General features: G+C 40.1%; 1 long non-coding RNA gene across 1 annotated transcript; it reads right to left on the bottom strand.

The window, feature by feature from the left end:
* Positions 1-3,732: 3,732 nt before the first annotated feature.
* On the bottom strand, positions 3,733-13,248 carry LOC110985009 (uncharacterized). The gene is made up of 6 exons (XR_002598917.2): positions 13,153-13,248; positions 12,914-13,003; positions 10,402-10,455; positions 5,401-5,427; positions 4,970-5,068; positions 3,733-4,483 (listed from the first exon to the last, which is right to left on the bottom strand). It is a non-coding gene; the product is annotated as an uncharacterized LOC110985009 (long non-coding RNA).
* Positions 13,249-21,789: the final 8,541 nt, after the last annotated feature.

Below are 21,789 nucleotides of genomic sequence, written 5' to 3'. Positions count from 1 at the left end.
TTGTACACGTACAAAACAGAAAGGCCGGAAAGTAAGTAAGATGTTCGTTTTCACGAAGAACCGGACGTTTTTGTTATAATGTAACAGTTGCGCGCGGGGACACGTCTGGTCCTTCCCTTTGAAAAAATAGTGTCAGTGCTGGATGACCAGTAGGGGGCGCTAGCACTGATCTATGGTAAAGCGTGTGGTGGGCTCCTACTGGCCAGCCTGGAAGACCTGTTGCCACGGCACTGGTGCAGTATAGTGTTTTCTAAGTCACGCTGTGTAGGGTGTGTTTTGGAGTTTAAGCCAGACAGGAGTGACAGTGATGATAAAGCCCGTGAGCCGCGAAAACCTGAGCAGAAGGCTTTCCTTTTGGCTGCGTGAGGCAGACCCGTAGAGGCGGTTGACTTTACAATGCATTGCACAGAAAGGACAAAACGTAGGAAAACGTGGATTTTGATTTCACGAACAGACACGGCGAAATAACCACTGTGTTCAGTTTAATTACTTGCCTCAGTCAAAATATCATCTCTCAAAGAGTCATTTTGGGTTTTCTTACTGGATATAAACTTGTTCCTTTTTTTCAGTTTTGAAAGAGGAAAAGCTTCGGTGGCGATTTATCGAAAACCATTTTTTTCTTCAAAATCTACATGTACGGCTCTTTGTGAAAACGGTAAGATAGGCCTATGTGCACCACGCCCGTTTCAGCAAAATCTCTCAAAGAAAGGATCGCAGGCCGCGGGTACAGAATGTTACTGTACTCGACGAAGTGTTTCGTTATCGAGTCGAACGCCGTGAAGAACCTGTCCGCGGTCACAGCTTGTTTGGATGTACTCCAACCGGTAGTGCTTGACCACCTAGCTCCAGCCCAGGGAGCAGAACCTCTCCTGGGGTGGCGACAACCAGTGTGGATATCAGACCCGACGATTCCAATCATTCTGCTCGTCGAACCTATGGTCCAGTACCACCTAGTCTCCACACAAGCAAAACCAGTGGAATTCCTTCAATCTAATGAGTCGCAACTGGGCAGCGGTGAACCAGTTGTCGCAAAGTACGCCCGCTATCGTCACAATATTTCGACACAATATGCCAGATGATATCCCGAAAAAAGTAGCCAAAAGATTTCACTTTTGTTTTTCTTTTTCCCCAACTGTTCCCTGCACGTTCGCTTTCTTTTGCTGCTCGCCCACATGCAACAATGGCCCCCATCTTACGCTTTTTTGAGTTTATGTTTTTATTTATTATTTTGTTACATGTTTTCAAATTGACCGCCAACATTAACAGCCTGCCTGTACATTTAAACATAAGAACCACCCAGGCAGTGGTGTAGCTAGGATTTCACTGGCGGGGGCTCAAATGGGCACCAGCATCTTATGCTGTCAGTGGTGTGGATTTTGGGGCAAGCTTTTGTCAGTTGACTTGTTCACTATCCGTTCCTCTGTTTTGTTTTCAGTGTGTGCGTGTGTGTGTGGGTGTGTAAACGCCTTCAATCGTGGACCTATATATATATAGTACATTCACGCCAACTCAAACGGTGCAGTTTACCTACTGAAGATCTTGTGACTGTTTACAAGCAATATTATGTTCGACCCACTCTTGGATGTTCATGTCCAGTTTGGCATTCTGTGTTGACTAGGGATCAAAACGAGCTGCTCGAGAAGTTTCAAAAAAGAGCGTTCCACATAATCTTATCTGTTGATGTTATTAGTAGAACTTCATACGACTCCATGAGGGACACATTGCAACTTCCCTATCTTGAAAAAAAGACGTGAGCAGCTTTGAAATTCGGTAAAAATCTCCTTTTGTTTCGAGAACCATCACAGTTTGCTCCCCCATAAGGTCAAATAACCTCCGTAAAACAAACGCTTTGTCCATCCCTAGATGTCGTTCAAACAGGTACAAAAACAGTGCCATCCAAGTTTTAGTAAAATTATTATCTGCAAATTGTTGATAGTTTTTTTAAACTGCGGTTTCAACTTTGATTGTTGGACATTTGTTTTTAATTTAATTTAATTTGTTTTTAATTTGCAAGTTTTGTTTTCTGTTTGTAACTGTTTCATGAACAATCTGAATCGGGCGGCCTGTTCTTGTACGGGTTTCTAGTTCTCGCACTCGAATGGTGGGAACATGACTCAAGAACACTGTTCTCGGAACGGGATCGCGCACCACCTCTTCGTCAGGGTTAATGATCCTTTTGGACACAGCCACCGGCCGCAGCCAGTTGATACGGACACGGCCATTGAGTCTTGTATCCAGACAAGGTTCAAAGCGACGTGACCCTAGCGCATGCATTTTATAGTTAATGTAAAACACTCATAATCATTATAAACGTGATATTTGAGCTCAATCAGACTCAAGGTTTGGTTATTACGGTCACTGGAAAAGTCTTGAGCCAACTGGCGTCCACTGAGCACTGTAGTGTAAAAAGTGGACACTTTTAGCTGACTCGTCCGGGAAAAATTCGTGCTGTGCAGTAATTTATAATAATTTGTTTGATTTTCGCCAAATTGGTGTCAAAATTACTGCAAAGACTTACTCAAAATAACTTCAACGGGCTCAGCTCCAGAGAAATAATGCACTTCGACGACATCTGAAAAAGGGCAGGGTGGGGGGAGGCGCAATCTACCCCCAGCTGCTTAGGGGGTAAACATTCCATTGGTATCCACCCCCCTTTGGTGGCCTTTGGTAACGCTTTCAATTCCTGCTATCACCAAACAATAAAATGCTGACTGCGAGTCCGATTTTCTCCGCCGCCATGTCTATTTTGTACAAATCATGCTGCCCAATTCTGTATGGGGGTGAGGATTGGGGCGGTGAAGCATTGGATATATTTGCTCGTCTGCTTCACCAACAGTTTTAGCAACAACAGCATGACAAAACGGACTCAACAGTTTGTATGGTCACTGAGTCCTTTTAATATGAAGCCCAACTCTATGTCAGATACAGTTCTTTTTTCGCACTCTGCCTCATGGATATTTTTGCACACAATTAACACCCAGCAGGTGGAGGACACTGGTAGTATTGTGCTCAAAAGATATATACGAGTAATAATAAGTAAGATAAATACAATTTCTAGCACTTAAAACGCTCTCTTTAGTGAACTGAATCACAGCGCTTACAAAATGATAATTAGTTGAGTAGCTACATGAACTTGATGCACTAAGAAAGTTAATTTAACATTGTGAATATATTATCGCTATCATTATTGGCGGAAAAGGTAGGCTTCGAGCATTTCTTTATTAAAATTGCTCAGAGGGCAGACTGTTCCACTCCTTCGCTGCAGAGACTGTGAATCGTTCATTGTTTCGGGTACGTGGGAAGTTGAGTCGTAAATGATTAGAATTTGAGCGTAGGTTTGGTATGGAAGGAACATACAACAGAATACAAGACTGCATATATTCTGGCAACTGTGAGTATGGAATTATTTGTGAAACGGAAGGTCATCCGATTTAAATCAAGGTAAATCATAATGTCATTTGTCACTTGGACGAGGGCAGATTCTGTACTGTAGTGCCTCTTATAATGCTGGTCGATGGAGATCCATCAATTTATTTGCATCGATATTGGCACTTAGTCTCAAACAGACAATTTTTCTCAATGAACTTTCCCAGAAATGACATGTGGAAACTGGTCTGTTATTACTAAAGATATTCTTATCCAAAGTTTTTTTTCAGAAGAGGTCTGATGATGGCCTGGTGAGCTCCCTTTTGGCAGAGATCTATCTAGCGTGAAAGACAGAAGTTTATGGATAGGTAAGGTGTTTTCCTTTAAAGAGCATGTCGTGAGTGGATCAAGGTTACATGAGTTATTAGTAGAGCCTTGGTAACTTGTAAAACCTCATTTCCATCAGCTGGACTGTAATAAGACAATGCCTTGAAATAAGTATTTTGGGCTCTGAAAAACACCTTTGTGTCTCTAGCCAAATCTAAATTTTGTCAAATTCTGATAATTTTGTCAAAGAAAACCAAACACTGGCAAAGCTGATTGCTTAGTATCTCAGCACAGTCATGAACAGGAAATGAACCTGGGTTTCTGTGTAAAAGTGAGCTCGGTATTCTCTAGAGCTCCTTTGTGTTACAGGAAGAGGAATTTTCATTGTAGTATTTAACCCTAGCCTGAAATATTCTGAATTTCTCCAATCTCTGGATGATCCTGTTTTAAGTCATTTGCGTTCAGCTCTGCGTCTTACACGCCAAGCGTTATGGATTTCCAAATTGTACCACGGCACTTTACTTTGCACATTCCATGATTTGACTTTGGACGGTGCAACAGAATCCAAAAGTTTCCAAAAACTAATAAACAGGTCAAATATTTCCTTGATAGTCCGCATTTATCTGCATCATGTATTCTAATTTTTATGTTTACCTCCCATCACCTAACTCTAAAATGTCTTGGTATGAATTCGTTTCAAATAAACATTATGCTAGAAACATGCAAGAAAAACCCAAACCACCGACTGATCTGAAGTCACTACGCAGGGTGCTAACACGCACGTTGAGTTCTGTAAATATAAAGAAAAAAGTATGATACTCCGATTTAGAAAAGTTAACTGCGTTAAATATTTTCACGTTATACCCAAATCGTCCCCTTGGAAACATTACCAGAAATAAAGACCAGAGTTCAATAGACGCGTAGTACTTTAATAATATAATAAAGATCACTGATTCTTCTCCATGGGCACGTATAAGATGTTTTTATAAAACTGTTATCAAGGAAATGAAGAATCATTGTTCGATACTGCCTTTGCACAGCGGTAACGAGCAGGTCAGTGTGTCAAACATTAGTTGAAATTTGCTTCACGATGCCTGTCTACTCAGAGCGATATACAGAAATGTGAATAGAGCGTACCACCGAAAATCGCTTCACAATGCCATTTTGCTGTTTCCAACTCTAGGTAGCATGCTTCCAATCCTGGTTTGATTTGCTTGTCCGTAGAATATTTTAATCATCTTGTTTACGTTCGGAAGGAATTTCTGTAATAACTTACATCCCCAATATCCGCTCTCAAACTAAAGTGGAACACACCCATAATCCGGATCGCATATTTCAGAGGGATTACATCCGATGCTGGTGTCTGGAAAACAGGCTAGACCAGGAGGAACGACAAAAGAACCCATTTCAACAAATAGTCGTTAAATCCAGCATCAACTAAACAGGCAGATTGAAGGCTTTGATTCCTAGAAGCTGTAGCAGGCCTTTGGTGTGAGGCACTGTTAATTAATGGATATCGAGTCAAAACAAGAGGTCCTGCCAAGGGTCTCATCTGAAGTCACAGTGACAAAGCTATATCTTCATTTTATCCATCATAAGAAATAAAGCTTTTTTTTCTCGATGGAGAATATGGTAATTCGTCATGCTTTAGCGTCTTCCTTTTTTCATTTTAATTGAATATGACAAAAAAAAAATCCCCATACTTACTCGGACCTGTATTGCCCCCGCCTGGACCTGGAGGTGAATACAAAAAGTTGACGACCTTACACTTTCGGTAATATTAGTCAATACCCCTTTAAAGATTCATTTACATCAGTGAAACGAAAGTCTTGAGCATTGAAAATATTTACCATTCTGCAATGAATGGGTTGTGGATTCAGTCAAGTTGATCCTATGGAGTTCTTATCAAGAAATGACTGATCAAACTTTACAATCTTTCAGAAACGCACATTTTTCCCTACAGTTTACGTAAAATGCTTTTACAAATTAGATACATTTGTAATTTTGCCCTAACCAAAACAAACATACATTTGAATTGATTTTTATCTGCTCCGAGGCAGGCATCGACTTGCACTGATCTCCATGAATTTTAAATGGTCTAAATGGGAGCTACGTTTTTGGCAGGATATTTCTCCTTGAGTTCAGGCATTTTTTGTTCATTTTCTCTCAGCAAATATGGTAAAATTTCTTTTATAAAGGTCCTTACCTTGGGTGATATTTTTAATTTCGAGGAAACAAAATGTCACACGTTGTTTCTTGTTTAACGTTTAATTTGTAGAGTCACTGAACAAGGTTATTAAGGTGACGGTAATAAGTTTGTTTCTTCAAGCAAGTATGGATATTCCAACAAAAAGGTCTATATAACGGGTTTGGCCCTTACCCAATGTATATATTAATAAACACTGTATGCTCAGTGCTTGTCCGAGAGCTTGTCATGGTTTCGAATCCCACCCGAGTAAGCTTGCGAGTTTTTTTTCGCAAGCTATCAGACAAGTACTGAGCATACAATGTTTATTAATATATACGCTGGGTAAGGGTAAAACCCGTTATATAAATTATTATCTCCCCAACGCAAAAATACATCTTGAAAACAATGAAGTCGGAAAGCAAAAGATTACGCCAGAAGACTCAGGGGGATATTCTGCTTAAAATCAGACATTCTTTTAAGTTTCTTCTACTTTATGTGCAAATATTTTGCAACTGCCAATTTTCATGGGGATTTCATTTTTACTGAGAAAGAATAAAAGAGAATACTAATTTTTGGAAATTTCTTAGTCAAAGTTCCGGAGGCGTGATCTTAGGGGTCAACATCCAGGTAAATAAAGCAATACTTCTTACCCATGCAACAAGGCAGAATATGTTGAAATTTAAAATCACAGATTTTGGCACCACACAAATTCCACGTTTACCACGTTGACTTTACAAGGCTTTCTCTAAAACTGATGCCAGATTTTAAACATTATGTAAATTTTGGGAAGCAACAATAGCTTTTGTGAAATCAGTTCTGTCACTCTGTTTACCTTGAATAATGATAGAAGTTACTGGTAAAGAAAGGTCGAAAACCTACATGCTGATTGGGAAATTCAAACAGCCGTGTGTTGAACATATTTCGAAATTCCTGGCGGGTATTCAAGAGATCATTTTTTAAAATCAAATTGAATTGTTTAGCATTTAACTGAGATAGTCACTTAACAACTTCACCAGGTGGATGGCACGTTTGAGTTTCAGGTTAAGTATGAATTTTCTAACAGTAAAGCTGGGAGAAAAAAAATGAAGCAGTAAGCTTTGTGAACCCCTTCACGGTCAGCCCTTGAGGGCTTCACACGAAGTAACCCTATCTTGCTATAACCCTTGAAATAACCTAAAAAGGCACGCGGCTACAAATACTAGCTGCGTGATACTTACCGCCGCTTACGGTTCGTCGCCGACCCGAAGGTGGGTGAAAAAAAACGCATTTCAGTAACGACCTTGAACTTCCGGCAATGCAAGTTACATTGGTCGTGCACTTTCTCCCTTTGTACACTTAAGTAGAAACGAGAGTTTTCAACGTTGTAAGGGTTTACCTCTTTGTAGTCGATGGGTTCAAGAATTAGTAAAACTGCCCCGACGCAGTTCTCATCAGCAAAGGTCAGATCAAAGTTAAGAACCCTTTTCCACTGCATTTTATTCCTTCAGGTTAATTGCGTTGCATGTTTTAAAATGCTTCAAATGGCTTGATCTGTTTACATTTTAGCGTTTACCGAAAGGTTACCCTAAAACAAAATGTGCAGCTTTGCATCTTTGAACACGGTATTTTAGACTTGTGTTTTAGATGTACACGTATTTCAGATTTTTGAAACCAGGAAGGTGGTTTGTTCCATTGTATTTCACTTTCGGGGTCTGCAGTAACTCAGTTTCCAAAAATAAGTTAGGCAAATGCCAATTATTCCTTGGTTGCTTGTTTAAAGTAATAGGAAACGTGCAAACAAAGAAAATGTTTTGTGTTTTTTATTGCACAATATGTTTCCCACTCAAAGGTTCTAGACGCAGCTTGCATTCAGACAAAATAAATCTTTCTGTTGCAATTGAATTGAAATCGTCTTTCTTCTCAAAGTGGAAAACGCACTGAAAGATTACCCACTTGCCTCTGGTGTAGCCTTTGTTTATATATTACGCTTTCAGATGGGGGTGCATCACATCGAGCAGCACGCATAGCGAAATTCTAGATTTGGCAGCAGTCTGTTGGCGTTGAGACTGTTTGTAAGGCCCCGTGATGCGACAAAGCACCGACAACTCTCAAAAAGCACGATCTTGGTGAGCGGTCTTCTGCTTAGCGTTCCACTGGATGCCGAGGGAAATTCCTCGGCTTTGTTTCCACTTGCCCAAACCAAGTGGATGGTGGATACCGTGCCAATTATGAGACAGAGGGGTACCCCTCCCCCACGGACGTGTATAATAAAATCTGGACTCGCAATGCCTTTAATCAGCTTATAGAGTCATTGAATCCACTCGCAGCCATTTTACCGAGCCGAACGCAAAGCTTTCCTGGTAATGCCCGCCTTTGTTCTTCCTGACGTCAATAGTAGGGTGCCAACCCACGCCTTTGTATTCGGCTCGGTAAAATGGCCGCTGGTTGGCTTCTTTTTCATACAAAGGCGTTGCAAGTCCAGGTTTTTTTTTATATACGTCCGTGCCCTTCCCTTCCTTTTCCAATCCCTAAACCACTAATCGTTCATTGTACTGGACGACTGGTGGTGGATAATTTCACGCAAAAAAAAAAAAAAAACCGCCGGGGCGGGGAATTGCCGAAATGGTGATTCATTAATGACATGCTTGGGTGAGAGAAGCTGCATGGGAATTGGGAGTCAGGGAAAGCTCTCTCTCTTTCTTTTTTTTGCGAATTCCCAATTTTTTGGAAGGGGGTGGGCGTAGGGCTTAGGATACAGAGGGAGTCCAGTAAACTAGCACCAGTCTGGGACTAAAGCCTGGTTTCCACATGGTTATACTGAACGCCGATGGCGGGAAGACGTCAATTTGTGACGTTGCACATGACATATTACGTGACAATATCCCCCCAGAAAGCTCAACAAAATTGTGACGGAAACCCAGGAATTGTCCACTAAAACTTCTTTGCCAGGTATTTACACTTCCCCTTGAAGCTAAGTTGACACTCAGGTTTGATACATTTTGTAGTGGTCAGCAATTTTGTTGAAGATTGCAGCTGCATACATCACTAGTACGGAGATATTGGTGACATTGGGGGGTACTATGCGAGAGATGCATCGTATAGGCAAGTGAAGCCAGCCTTCTCTTGCATCTCGACACAGAGAGTCGGTATAACAGGAAGAGCGGGTTAGCGTAGCGGTTTTTTCCCTCGCTTTGCACCAATGAGGCCCGGGTTCCGGTCCCGGCTTGGCCTAGGCTTTAAGTGCATTTGGTTTCAAGTCCATACTCGCTCTTTCAGGGGTTTTGTTTTTTTTGTTTTTGTTTTTTTTGTTTTTTGTTTTTGCTTTGTTTTGTTTTTCTGGGCACTCTGGTTTCCTCCTGCCTCTAAGACTGGACCCTCTTCCTAACTCCGTAATGTGATGCTGATTAATGAAGGTTACGAACAAACGTACAGTCATTGGCGCAAATAGCTTGAGTAGTTGAACACGCTATTAAAACAAAACAACAGTCGGTAAATTCAACTCTGCTGACTTCCGCCGTCCCTATTTGCGTCAGTTGCTTTAAAGTGTTTCCATCTGATGTTGTGTCTTTTGAGACTGCCAAATCCCTGCTTCGTTTGCCAAATCTGTCTTAGCCACAAAATATTTTAGAGCACCTATCACCAGACAGACAGAAATACTCAAATGAAAGACCCAAACATGATTTTCAGGGGTTTTCCGGCAAAGAAGTGTATTTAATTTTTCGACAGTCGTGCTGGACGTTCGCCGGAAAACACACCTACGGTCTTGAACGTCAAACGACCGCGAAGAAAAATCGTAAGTATCAGTAATTTGAAAAATACCATAACAATTTTTCATATTCTGGAGGCATTTACGTACATGGTAAGTTTTATACAAATCAAGGTAAGGACAGATTATGTGTGATTAATGTATTGAGTTGTAAAAAAGACCGGCATTTTCAAAGTGTTTGGTGTGTCTAACGAGGGTAACATTTTTTTTCTGCTAAACAATGGATCACTTCTGAAGATTAGTTTGGAAAATGTGCAGTGATTTGGCTCATGACACTTTTGGAGCACAACTGTCAACTCTACGGTGAAAAACAAACAAAAAAAACTGCTGGAGAGAGATACGAATAAAACAAAAACCGTGGAGAGTATTATCTAACAGGAAAAAAAAAGGTAATCCGATCGGTCACGATGATAGCTCTAAACCCAAATGTTTCAGAGGCAAAACCTGTTTTGGGGGGAGAAGACAAACTTGTTTTCTTCTACCTTTTCAGGAGGGTATCGGGCTACATTGTGGAATTTATAACAGGCTCCTTAACAGAAAGCAAATTGATTCTGACAAGGGCTTTCTTAGGCCTAATTGAGCTATAATTTTCAGATAGCACTTGGGGGTCTCATTTTCTGCAGGGAATAGTTTTAGTCAAAATTAAACCACTGCATTCCAATTGGAGGCAACTTTTCTTGTTGGTCATTTATTATTTTTTTGGCCCCTTCCCCATTAACTGTTGATCAACGGTTGCCTTTTCTTTACAAAACAAATTGCAAACATAAAAACTTACCTAAATCTTGACGGGTTTCTTCGTCTTTCAACTGAGGAGACAGTCCAGCTTTATCTGTGTAGCAATGAACCGGGGGTTACTGCCATACATGTACTATTTTTAGTATTTGTTCTTCATTTGTCATCATCACAAAGGACAATACAAAGATACACAAAGAGAACGGGATGACTGCAGGAGCTCAGAAAGTGAACCTAATCACTATGGGCCTCCAGCTTGATCAAGAGAGGGCGCGCTTATCCTCACTAGCAACCGTGACTCGCGGACGTACGGTAAATTAAAAGAAACTGGACTTGCAACACCTTTGTATGAAATAGAACAACAACAACAACAACAACAACAACAAAGACATTACCAAAAAAGAAACAAGAAGCAAAAATACATCAATGCATCTATGTATATATACATCGATGTTAATGCCAAACCCAATGGGAGAAGCAATTAAACTTTAAAACGGTCATTGAAAATTTAAAATGGGGGGGTTGGACCTCGCAATATGAAATGCTATACAAGAGACGTTCAGCCAAAACACTCTACAGGTTAAGATATTAGCCGTATTTAATGGAACTTCAAACTTCAAACTTCATTTGGAAAAAAAATCAACTCAGGAATACTGTGCCAAGATTACACCAAACTTTTGGATTTGACGTGAAGCCAACATTTTGTGAAAGAGGAATGTAAAAACGGTCATTAAAAAGTTAAAATGGGAGTTGAACAAGGCAATAAGAAATTCTATAAATGAATCATTCTGTCAAAACACTCTACAAATTAAGATATTGGCCATGTTTGAAGGAACGTAAAACTTCATTTGAAAAAAAAGTTGACTAAGAAATACTGCCCCAATCTAACGACTGACTTTGTAACATCATGCACCAAATGTAATGAATTTTTAGTGGACCAGAATTTAAGCTGTCTTAGAAACTGCGAAAGATGACCTATCGATAAAGAAACCTAAAAAGCTTGGCGAAACGTTTCCCTCAAAAGAGGGAAAACATAAATTGGATTGTAGTGTACCGGTAAGTAATTATTGAAATTGTCGATATGCTAGGAATTAATATGAATGTTTTCAACCACGGCACGACAAGAAACCTCACGGCACGACAAGAAACCTCACGATAAATAGATAACCCCACGTTAAAGAGCAGTGATCACGAAACACGTTTCTACCTAAACGCACACCTTTAAAGGACACAACTTTTGAAACAATAACAAATGTAGTTTATTCGGTCTTTTCCAATGGCTTTTGCATGGGACTTCGCTCCTGCAACCATTGTCATTATATACATTGTGGCCCCGTGTCCTGTTTTTTCGAGAACTAAGCTTTTGGGCGCTTTTGCGTTAAGATCCTACGGTTATTGTAACACTTGACGCCTATCGTATGGCCCCATAAACTGTTTACTTTTGCGTCCAATGCCAGGTTGATGTACTCCCCTAAACGCACCCAACCTTAATCTCCAAATGACCACAAAAATGAATCGTATGCAAGATTGCGTTTACAGGTCACATTTTTACCGATGAGTGCTTAATAAATGCATGACAAGTCTTGAAAAACATCAAGCTTAGTCCAGTCACGCTGTTTGTTGTGGGAGGATTCCACAATGGAACTGGCTGTGAGATGGTTGAGCACATTCTTAACCCTGCATGGGACGTTTATCCTCTCCTTTTTGAAAAACTGTCTTCCAGCCCCGTTTTCCAAACCCATCTTTGTCCCAAAATAGAGCCTAAAAGTAAAAGGTCTCTCAACGAGCTTCTGGAACCCTCTCACAATGCACTTATAAACATTTTTTTTTTTTTTATATCGGACGGCTTACGTACAGACGACATTTTTCAACGTTGCAAAGGTTTTACCAACTTGCAGTCGATGGACTTTAGATTCAGTTGAATTGACCTGACGCAGTTCTTGTCACCAAAGGTTAGATTATACATCCGAATCTTTCGATTAAGCAGGTGATTGTTTAAAGTATATTTCCCTATAAATGATTTTGGCTTTTACCAAAAGAGTATCATAAAGTATAATTCCGTCACTGTTCATTTCCATAATTATGTGACTACCGAATTGCAGTGTTAATTTCTATATTTTTGGAAGTGAAAGGTCAATTTTGGCACGCTATTTCTCTTTTAAGTTATGTGATTTTTCAGTTTCCATGCACTGATGTAATAGCAAATGTTTTACAAAAGGCCTTTTACGTGGAGAGATTTAAGAAGTAACTGAACAAAAATGTCTGCTAATTTTAAAATTTTGGCATGTCATTTTTTCTGTTCAAGGGTTCCGGAAGAGCGCCACCAGGGGTCATCTTTCAGGCCCTATATTTAAAAAAGCTTGTAGAATTACGTGATTTGAAGCCCACCAATCCGGTTTATTTAGAGTTATCAGGCCAAGAAGTATACTTTCGCGATAGTTGTGCTGAAAAGAAAACCCCAGACCGTCTCTTTTGGAGTTAAAAAATAAAAGGCTATAGTTGGGAAGTGCTTAAGACCCAAAGTGAATTCAAAACAGTGTAGCACAAAACCTTACCTTTATCGCCCGAGGCAGAATATACCAGGCTCAGGCACACCACAAGAACCCAAACAGGCAACAGTGTCATGTTGAACCACAGTAGGCTACCTAGGAGTAAAGATTATGGAATTCGTGAACAAGTCAATAGGTACAATCCGTCACAAGCGTGAAAATAGTCAAACGCGTCCAATGAAAATATTTCCTTTTTATTCAAAAGTCACAATGCGAAAACCAGACTCCATTAGCAATTAACTTACTGTATTGTCTCAATCAGAAGATTTCCGATGTCCTCCAAGTCATGTCTTGTGTTTAGCAGCAAAATGATCGTCTCGGAATTGCGCCAAAAAGCCGTGAGGGGCTCCTTATATGGACCTTTTTCCAGTGATGTCACAATTCTGCTGGACCTACGTTGTGTTGTGATAGCTATGAGCGCACGGCGTTGTTACGGGTAATCTACCTTTTTGCACGTGCTTTGCGCGTGGTGAAGCTGTCCACTGATCATCCTGAGACCACACCAAACCTGGCAGACCTGATAATCCACCCTTGTGTACAAACTCGATCCCTATTTGTTTAGTAATTCTGAGCACCGCTGATCATTGATATTGTTGGTAATCAATCGCTAACAGTTTTTCACCTCCTGGGATAACATCAACAACAGCTGTCTGGAACTAAAACCCAGAGACCCTGGACGCTTGAGACAGTCCTAGGAGTTACTTGCTGGCTTGCTGTGTTCAGTGGTGGGCGGGGATTTTTGTGAGTAGGGTTTGTTGGAAGGGTTCGGGGGCTTAGATTTCAACAGGTTTCAGTTTGTCATAATTATTATGTGTGCCTGGTGAGCATCTAGGCGTCGTTTTCAAGCTTCTGGACAAGCAATTGTGTCCATCAGATTTGTATGACTCCAATACATCTGACTGTGTTTTTTATTGATTTGTTTTTTGAGAAGAGTAAATGTTGAGCTTTGGTTAAAACGTATAGGTGGCATCATTTCTTTTTAGCACCGATGAATATTCAATTCTATAGTGACGATTAGTGCTTTCAAGGTTGAAGACGCAGAAAAACGCTGAAAAATATATACAATGTATTTCTTATAGATTGAACAACGTTAAAATGAGATATTGCAGGCACAAATTGTAAATTTGCTTCAGTAAATTTCATTCGTGAAATATGGAAAGTATCCATAATGTTTGAATGCCACTTTTACATTTAATTTCTTTCTTTATTTTTTATACATTATTCGAAAATTTAGCACTCAGTATTTTATAATTTACCTTGGAGGTAGAAAGCTTGAATGCCTTGAAGGAATATCTAATTGGTACTTTTACTTCTTCAAGCTTTTTATACATAAATCATTAAATTCTGGGGAAATCAAAACACTCTTGTATCTTTAGGGTTGTTTTAATATCAGTAGGATATTTTGTAGTGAGTATTTGGCCTCCTTTTGGAGAAGGATCGTGATTCAGGAACTTTTCGATGATCTCACTGATAATCCCGCAAGGATGGAAGTTGTATTTGTCAGGACAGAAGGTCCCAGATTATGGGACAAACCGATTGGAAAGTACGAGATATTGGAAGGCATCATTATACAGTCTTACGTAAAGGGAAGGAACGCTGCCGACGGTATTGAGACAATATCAGTTTCCACAAATTTCTAACCATCGATGTTATCAAAGAGCACCAATACATAAATATTGTGTCGTGTCATCAAAATGTTTGATTCAATTTACCTTCCTTTTATATGCCGCTGAGAAGATGAGACCAATTCAATAAACAAAGCAGGTAACTTTGTTTTTTATTTCTTTTCTTCGTTTATGAAAGCGTGTAATATTTATCATAAAATACCTATGATGGTGATCCCATCAAAGTATGAAGGAAAAAGAAACATCGGAAGAGGGACACAACAAGGGATGATTATTTCTTTGGGAGGACTATCCTTTGTTCTCGTGTGGGTAAATTCCAAGAGTTTCATAAAATTCCTGTTTGGCACACTTTCAGTACCCAACAAGGATAACAAATGGTCCTTGTGGGGTACTTCTGGAACCCCACTTAGCACCGTAAACACGCGCAAATATAAATACACAAGCGCACTTAGTCATAGCAAAATGTAGTATTTGATAAAAGGGACATTGGCAGTGGCGTAACTAGGATTTTATAGGGGAGCAGGCACAAAGGGGGGCATCAGCATATTATGAGGCACCAGCTGTCAGTGGTGTGTATTTTTTTTTGGGGGGGTAGCGTTTTCAAAATCTATTCATCCGGTTTTTTGGGTTTTTTTCAGCGGGGGCACCTGGGGACAGTGGGAATTTGTGGGGGGGGCACGTAGCCGTAGTCATCCCCCGGCCACGCCACTGGACATTGGGTCGAAATCCAAGGCAAGGACATGATTCAGGACCAGATGGAGGACATTAGAAAACTACTTCACGCACTATTTTTGTCTAACTGCTGAAAAGCACGCGCCCTGCAGATTTATCTAAGTGATAATGTCATTTCTAACTTCTCTTCCGTAACAGGTTGTCTGGTTGCGGACCCATTGCAAATGTTTGCAGCGAATGCTGTCGTGTGTGTTTACTTTAGTTACTTTAGTTTCCCACAATCACTTGGAAATTGGTAGATATATGCCTGCAATCTTCGTGTAAAAATTGGTGCTCATTACGTCATCAGACCTGAAGTTAAAGTCTGACCTTTAATTCATTAAAAATCGCTAAAAATTATTCCAAACAGCTACAGCCTAAAGTTGCCCATCGACAGCTAGAATAAATATCTGCATCTATTATCTAAAGTGTTTGGATCGTTGCACTGTGGCCCTTCATACACGCTATACCATATGCTGAAAATGCCGGCAACCTGACCCACAGGTAAGAGCCGTAGCGGTAAGAGCTATATGGTTTGTACATGTAAAGTGTGTAATGGAGTCCCACTATGGGGGGGGGATCTGGCAAAATGCCAAACACATGGAAGGGCTAGCGTGCGAGCGTTTATTGTCACGCTCTGCTAGCTGTAGCAGGAGGTATGGAGGACGAAAAGTGGCCATCTGTTTTTCTGCTATCAGAATGGTAGAAAAGCAGATTTTATGTTCTGGTAACATGCAATTTCGACTTTTCTACTTTTCTGCCACCTCAAAAAGCAGAACAAACATTGTTTGGTTATGTATTTTTTCTATTTTTCTGGTTGTCTGCTTCAAGATAGGCAGATTTTACTTTTTCTTCATTCGCAAGCGGCCGAAAAGCAGCCATCTGCTTTTTTCCTTTCGATCGGGCAGAAATTAGGATCGAACGTTTTGACAACAACCGTGAATTCTACTTTTTTCCATACCGGAGGAGCAATTCTACACACTTGTCAGAAAAGTTGCAATCTGCTTTTCTGCCTTCCAAGGGCTGTAAATGGGGTCATGAACCTCATGTTATGACCATTTCCTTTGGGGGGGGATTGAAGACCAATAATTACAGTCCATCCTATCTTTTATGATGAAAGATTCACACATTTTCCTTGGCCCGAGCAAGTTTGTTTGTCTATAGCTGTAAAACTGTATTTCCTTTGAGATGCTGGTTTCTCTGCCTCACAGGGACACTGACACTGCCGTATGGGATTGGTCCGAAAAAAAAAAAAAAAACATGGTAAAGCATTGGTTTCGATACGGCTTTATAACCCCCCCCCCCGCGGAAATGGTAGTAACCTACAGGTTCATGACCATGGCCCATTGAGCAGATGGCCACTTTTCGGCCACCTATGTAAAATCTGCTTTTCGGTATCACAAAAACAGAAAAGTTGAATTCACGGTTGTCGTCGAAACGTTCAATCCACTTTCCTGCTTGTTTAAGAAGCAAAAAGCAGATCGTCACTTTTCGGCCGCCATCAAAAAGAAGACAGTAAAAGCAGAAAGGTGGAAAAATGCATTACAAAAAAATGATCGTTCTGCCTTTGAGGTAGCAGAAAAGTAAAAACAAAAGTAAAAAAATGCATGTTACAAAGACGTAAAATCCGCTTTTCATAATAGGTGATGTGACAATGTTTTAACATTTTTTCAGTCCCCCTCCCCAACACGTATCCCCAAAGAAAAGGAGAGGAATGACTTTTTGACTTCATATTTAAAAAAAATTAAAAAAAATAAAAACCTCTGTTACCTGTTTCAAAACTTAATTGCATTTAGTTTTGCTTAGGTGTGATTTTTATGGCAAATAGTATACAGGGTGTATCCCAAAAAGTATATTCAGAAAATTTAAGGCAAAATAAAACTTCGAACATTTTGTGAAAATCTCTTTTCTTATATGAGTTGATTTGAGTATTATGCTGTTATCAAACTTGTGATCATGAACAGATTTCCATGCCTTGGTGACCAGGAGCTATTTTCCTTAATCGCTCCAAAAGTAACTTGCGCAAACACCTGTTTTGTTCAGAACTGGATCAAAAGTCCAGAAAAACAAGTATGGTATGTGCTTCAATAAATCTAATTTACTTCACCCATTCAGTCCTCGGTAACAGTTTCCTCGCCCAAAAGCGGGGACTCAATCAAAACCCCTGCCTTGCTACGACAGAGTCCCGAACTCCAATCCCGATGCTCCCCCTCTAGACACTGTCACCCCCGGAAGTCTGAGATCACCGTCCGAAGAGGGGTTGTCATTGTACCCAAAAGTACCAACTATGAGGGAGACATATACAGCGCACGGACGTGTATAATAAAATCTGGACTCGCAATGCCCTTAATCAGCTTATAGAGATAATTGAACCCACTCGCGGCCATTTTACCGAGCCGAATACAAAGCTTTCCTGGCAATGCCCGCCTTTGTTCTTCCTGATGTTAATAGAAGGGAGCCAACCCACGCATTTGTTTTCGGCTCGGTAACATGGCCGCTGGTTGGCTTCTTTTTCATACAAAGGCGTTGCAAGTCCAGGTTTTTTATATACGTCCGTGATACAGCGCCGAATTCAGGGACGTGTACAACAGGCTGACTTACAAAGTTCGGAGGTGGCAGACTTTGACCGTGAGAACTTAAAGAAGGTTCTAGATTTAGAGGCCCAATGCATATCGTTGAATTACATCACCACTGTGTAAGACAATTCTGTTCCATAGTCTCTGGATTGTGGAGCTGGGACTATCCGTATACTGGAGTTCGTTGGTGTGACGTCATTGGAATTTAAACAACGCGCACTTTCCTATGAGTGGTGGTTCTGAGACGAACTGGCGAGTTGGTACTCACCGGTCGTTCTTAGAACCACTCATCTCATAGAAGAGATCGTATCCTCATGTTCTACCTGCAAACCTTTTCTCAGTCTAGACTGCATTATATGCAAGATTTCCAATTTTACCCTTTCATAGGTACGGCGCATAGATTGGTTCCCAATTCCTTTATCCTCTTTCAAACTATGACTTTATGGGTAAAGGCAGTCAATTCTTCATTAGCAATAGTAAAGTTTAGTTGTATAGAGTACCGAAGTTAAAACACCTCGCATGCACTATGATGAGCGTACACGTAGGCCTATGTCAATGCCCCTCACTTAATTTGTGCGCATGCGTACTGAATCCCATTGTAGCCCAAAAATTGGCTCTTGACTCCGACAGGTGGATCCCAAAAGTAATCGATCAACATCAAGCTCAGAAAAAGTTGTTTGCCCCTTATTCCCACACCGATTCAAAGTAACAGAGTCAGAGGTTGGGAGTGAAGCCAACATTTTAGAGGGTTTATTTAGTTTTGCCGAGTTTTCTCTGATACTTTTCTACATGTGAACAGTGAGGAATGTCATGAACGCTCATGAACGTATCGTGCAAGAAGGAAACCTTATGAATGAAAACGGAAAGGTTTTGTTTGTGCCTGTTAGTCGGGCAATTTGACGTGATTGTACGCGTTCATGCAACTCGTACCGGTACCCCAACGCACTCGTATCCAGGTCTACGTACGTGTAGACTATGCCCCAAATCCGGACATCTCATTTTTGACTGCTGTCAAACTCAGTGTGGAAATTTTGAGTCAACATGAAAAACGAACTACCTTTCAGACAAATGGCTCTCGATCTTGAACAATACTAGCTGATAGATACAAAAAATACCAGTCTTTCAGAAAGTATCACCGATGATCTGGGGGAAATTCGAAAAAAGTGTGAAAATTGGGCACTAATTTAGGTGAAAAAACACAAGGGAAATGACGAAGATGGGTCCCAGTGAAAAAATAGGTGAATTTCAAAAAAACAGTTTTCTTCCAAGAAGTAATAACCTTTTTTGCAAAATAGAGTTACTAGTCTTTCATGTGGCATCAAAGTTATTTGAAGGTAAATTCGGCAAAATTGTGAAAATTAGACACAAAGGTAGGTAAAACAAAACGAAAATGTTTCATAATTATACTTTGCCATGCCGAGAAATTGACATTTTCCACTTTCTTAGATTTTTTTTCCATCTTTTCATCAAAAGCTATTAAATATCACCATTTGATAGACTTATGGCAATTTATCCACACATGAGGTCTTCAAGGGATATGGCAGAACATGTACTATCCCCCACATGGGTCACCACCGATATAGGTCGTCTGCTAGAATAATTCTCCGCATGCACGAATACACAAATTAAATGCATGCAAAGTCTATGGGGACTGAACAATCCTGCGAAAAAGACATTAGACGGAGAACCAGCGCGTGAACCAATACGCGCGCGTGCTCCATTCGTTTGCACTACTTTTCTGGTCCAAAGTGACGTCACACCTCGGGACGTTTTAGATGTTCAGCCAAACGAACGCGCCATCAGTCACTTTGTTAATCAAATATTTCGAACGTTTTGTGTAGGCAAACACGGGCTCGTTGCTCGTGCATGCGGTCACAAGGCAACCGGAAAAAAAATCAGTATTGGTGATCTCATCTCAGTTGTCATATGAAGACATGATCCAAACACCGTAATCACTGTTCATTATCCTTGTCTGAGGAGGAAGGAAAGCGAGTATATTACTTTCCCATCTTGGATTTTTCACCCAAGTACGGAAGCGTATTAGGGCCACTTGCAACTTTTTCCCCCCAGATACTATCTCACCGCCTTTCTCGAAGAAGAAAAAAAGCAAGTGGCCCTCATACGCTTCCGTATCCCAGGTTGTGAAGCGCGTGCTGGGAAATCGAAAAAAAAGAGAAGAAAGTCAGGACGATAATTGGAAGTACATTTTGCACAGCAAAAGGGATTATAAATGCAAAACCAAAATGGAGTTTGATTTGAATAATGTGGTGCGGAGGTATTCCCAGGTTACCATTTCTGCGGCTTCTATATGATCCATGGATTTGTAATTGAACCGAAACCGGGCTAGCAATCCATTCAACAGCAGACAAGCAAAACTCTCCCAATAGACGTGTTAGCATGTCTTCTAGACCTGTGCCAAGAAGTGTGTTGTCTAGTTTAAGTAGATGGGGTGTCCGTATCGGCAAATAAACAAAATGAATAAATGAATAAAACGGCGTATTATATAAAATATTACTCTGGCTACAATCTGATGTCAAAAGTGAACAAACAAAAAATGTTGTACTCTAATGAATCTCGGTTTTTTTTTTCAAAAATGGCGTGAATTTCAATTGTTGTTGATCTTCCTTCAAGCTAGGATAGAAATTACAGAAAATTTACATTGCTTCTAAACACCTTCCTATTAATAAACTTACTACTGATCTGAAATTAAATTAGTGAAATACGAATGTAATGTTACAGTTGATGCACTAAACCAATCACAAAAAAGTGATCGGGCAGAAACAGTGTTTTTTTTCCCTTTTTTATTTTGGAAAGACAATAAACGGATGCTCAAAAGCAATAATCTTATGGAAGTTATCTGCGAGAATAGCATGTTCCTTCACAAAGCCGATACAGCTTCTACAACTTTGGATGTAAAAGTGATGGTATAAATACCTTACGTCTTCCATGAAAAAATTAACGTAAATCAATTTTATTTTTCCTTTGGACAGATAGACGCTCGGAGTCATGATTGGGTCAAACAAAACAAAACAAAACAAAACAAAACAAAACAAAACAAAACAAAACAAAACAAAACAAAACAAAACAAAACAAAACAAAACGAAACGAAACGAAACGAAACGAAACGAAACGAAACGAAACGAAACGAAACGAAACGAAACGAAACGAAACGAAACGAAACGAAACGAAACGAAACGAAACGAAACGAAACGAAACGAAACGAAACGAAACGAAACGAAACGAAACGAAACGAAACGAAACGAAACGAAACGAAACGAAACGAAACGAAACGAAACGAAACGAAACGAAACGAAACGAAACGAAACGAAACGAAACGAAACGAAACGAAACGAAACGAAACGAAACGAAACGAAACGAAACGAAACGAAACGAAACGAAACGAAACGAAACGAAACGAAACGAAACGAAACGAAACGAAACGAAACGAAACGAAACGAAACGAAACGAAACGAAACGAAACGAAACGAAACGAAACGAAACGAAACGAAACGAAACGAAACGAAACGAAACGAAACGAAACGAAACGAAACGAAACGAAACGAAACGAAACGAAACGAAACGAAACGAAACGAAACGAAACGAAACGAAACGAAACGAAACTATTGCATCAATAGGTAAATGTTCACCTGCCCAGTTTCTGAACAGTTCAAGTTATAAAAGTTTCCAACAAACTTTAAACACTTTATACCACTACTGTTTGTAGTTAGCTTGAATGATATAATAAACTGTTGTTAAACATGAATATATATTAGAAACATAGATCTATATTTTACTTTCATGTGGTTTTAGAGTCTATTGTGGAAACCATGTTGACTCCTACGACTTAATGTAAAATACTCTGACTTCAATTGCGTGTACTCGTAGCTGGCAGCGTAGCACAAATAAAAAGATAAAAATTAGAATTCCTTTGTTCCTCGGGGTTCACATCAGAACCCTCCACTACGTCATC

This window comes from Acanthaster planci, linkage group LG10, assembly GCF_054643075.1.
Source record: "Acanthaster planci isolate LZ-2023a linkage group LG10, COTS_SCS, whole genome shotgun sequence".
NCBI classification, from domain to species: domain Eukaryota; kingdom Metazoa; phylum Echinodermata; class Asteroidea; order Valvatida; family Acanthasteridae; genus Acanthaster; species Acanthaster planci.
The sequence above is the reverse complement of the archived record's forward strand: the minus strand, read 5'-3'. Positions and strand labels throughout refer to the sequence as shown.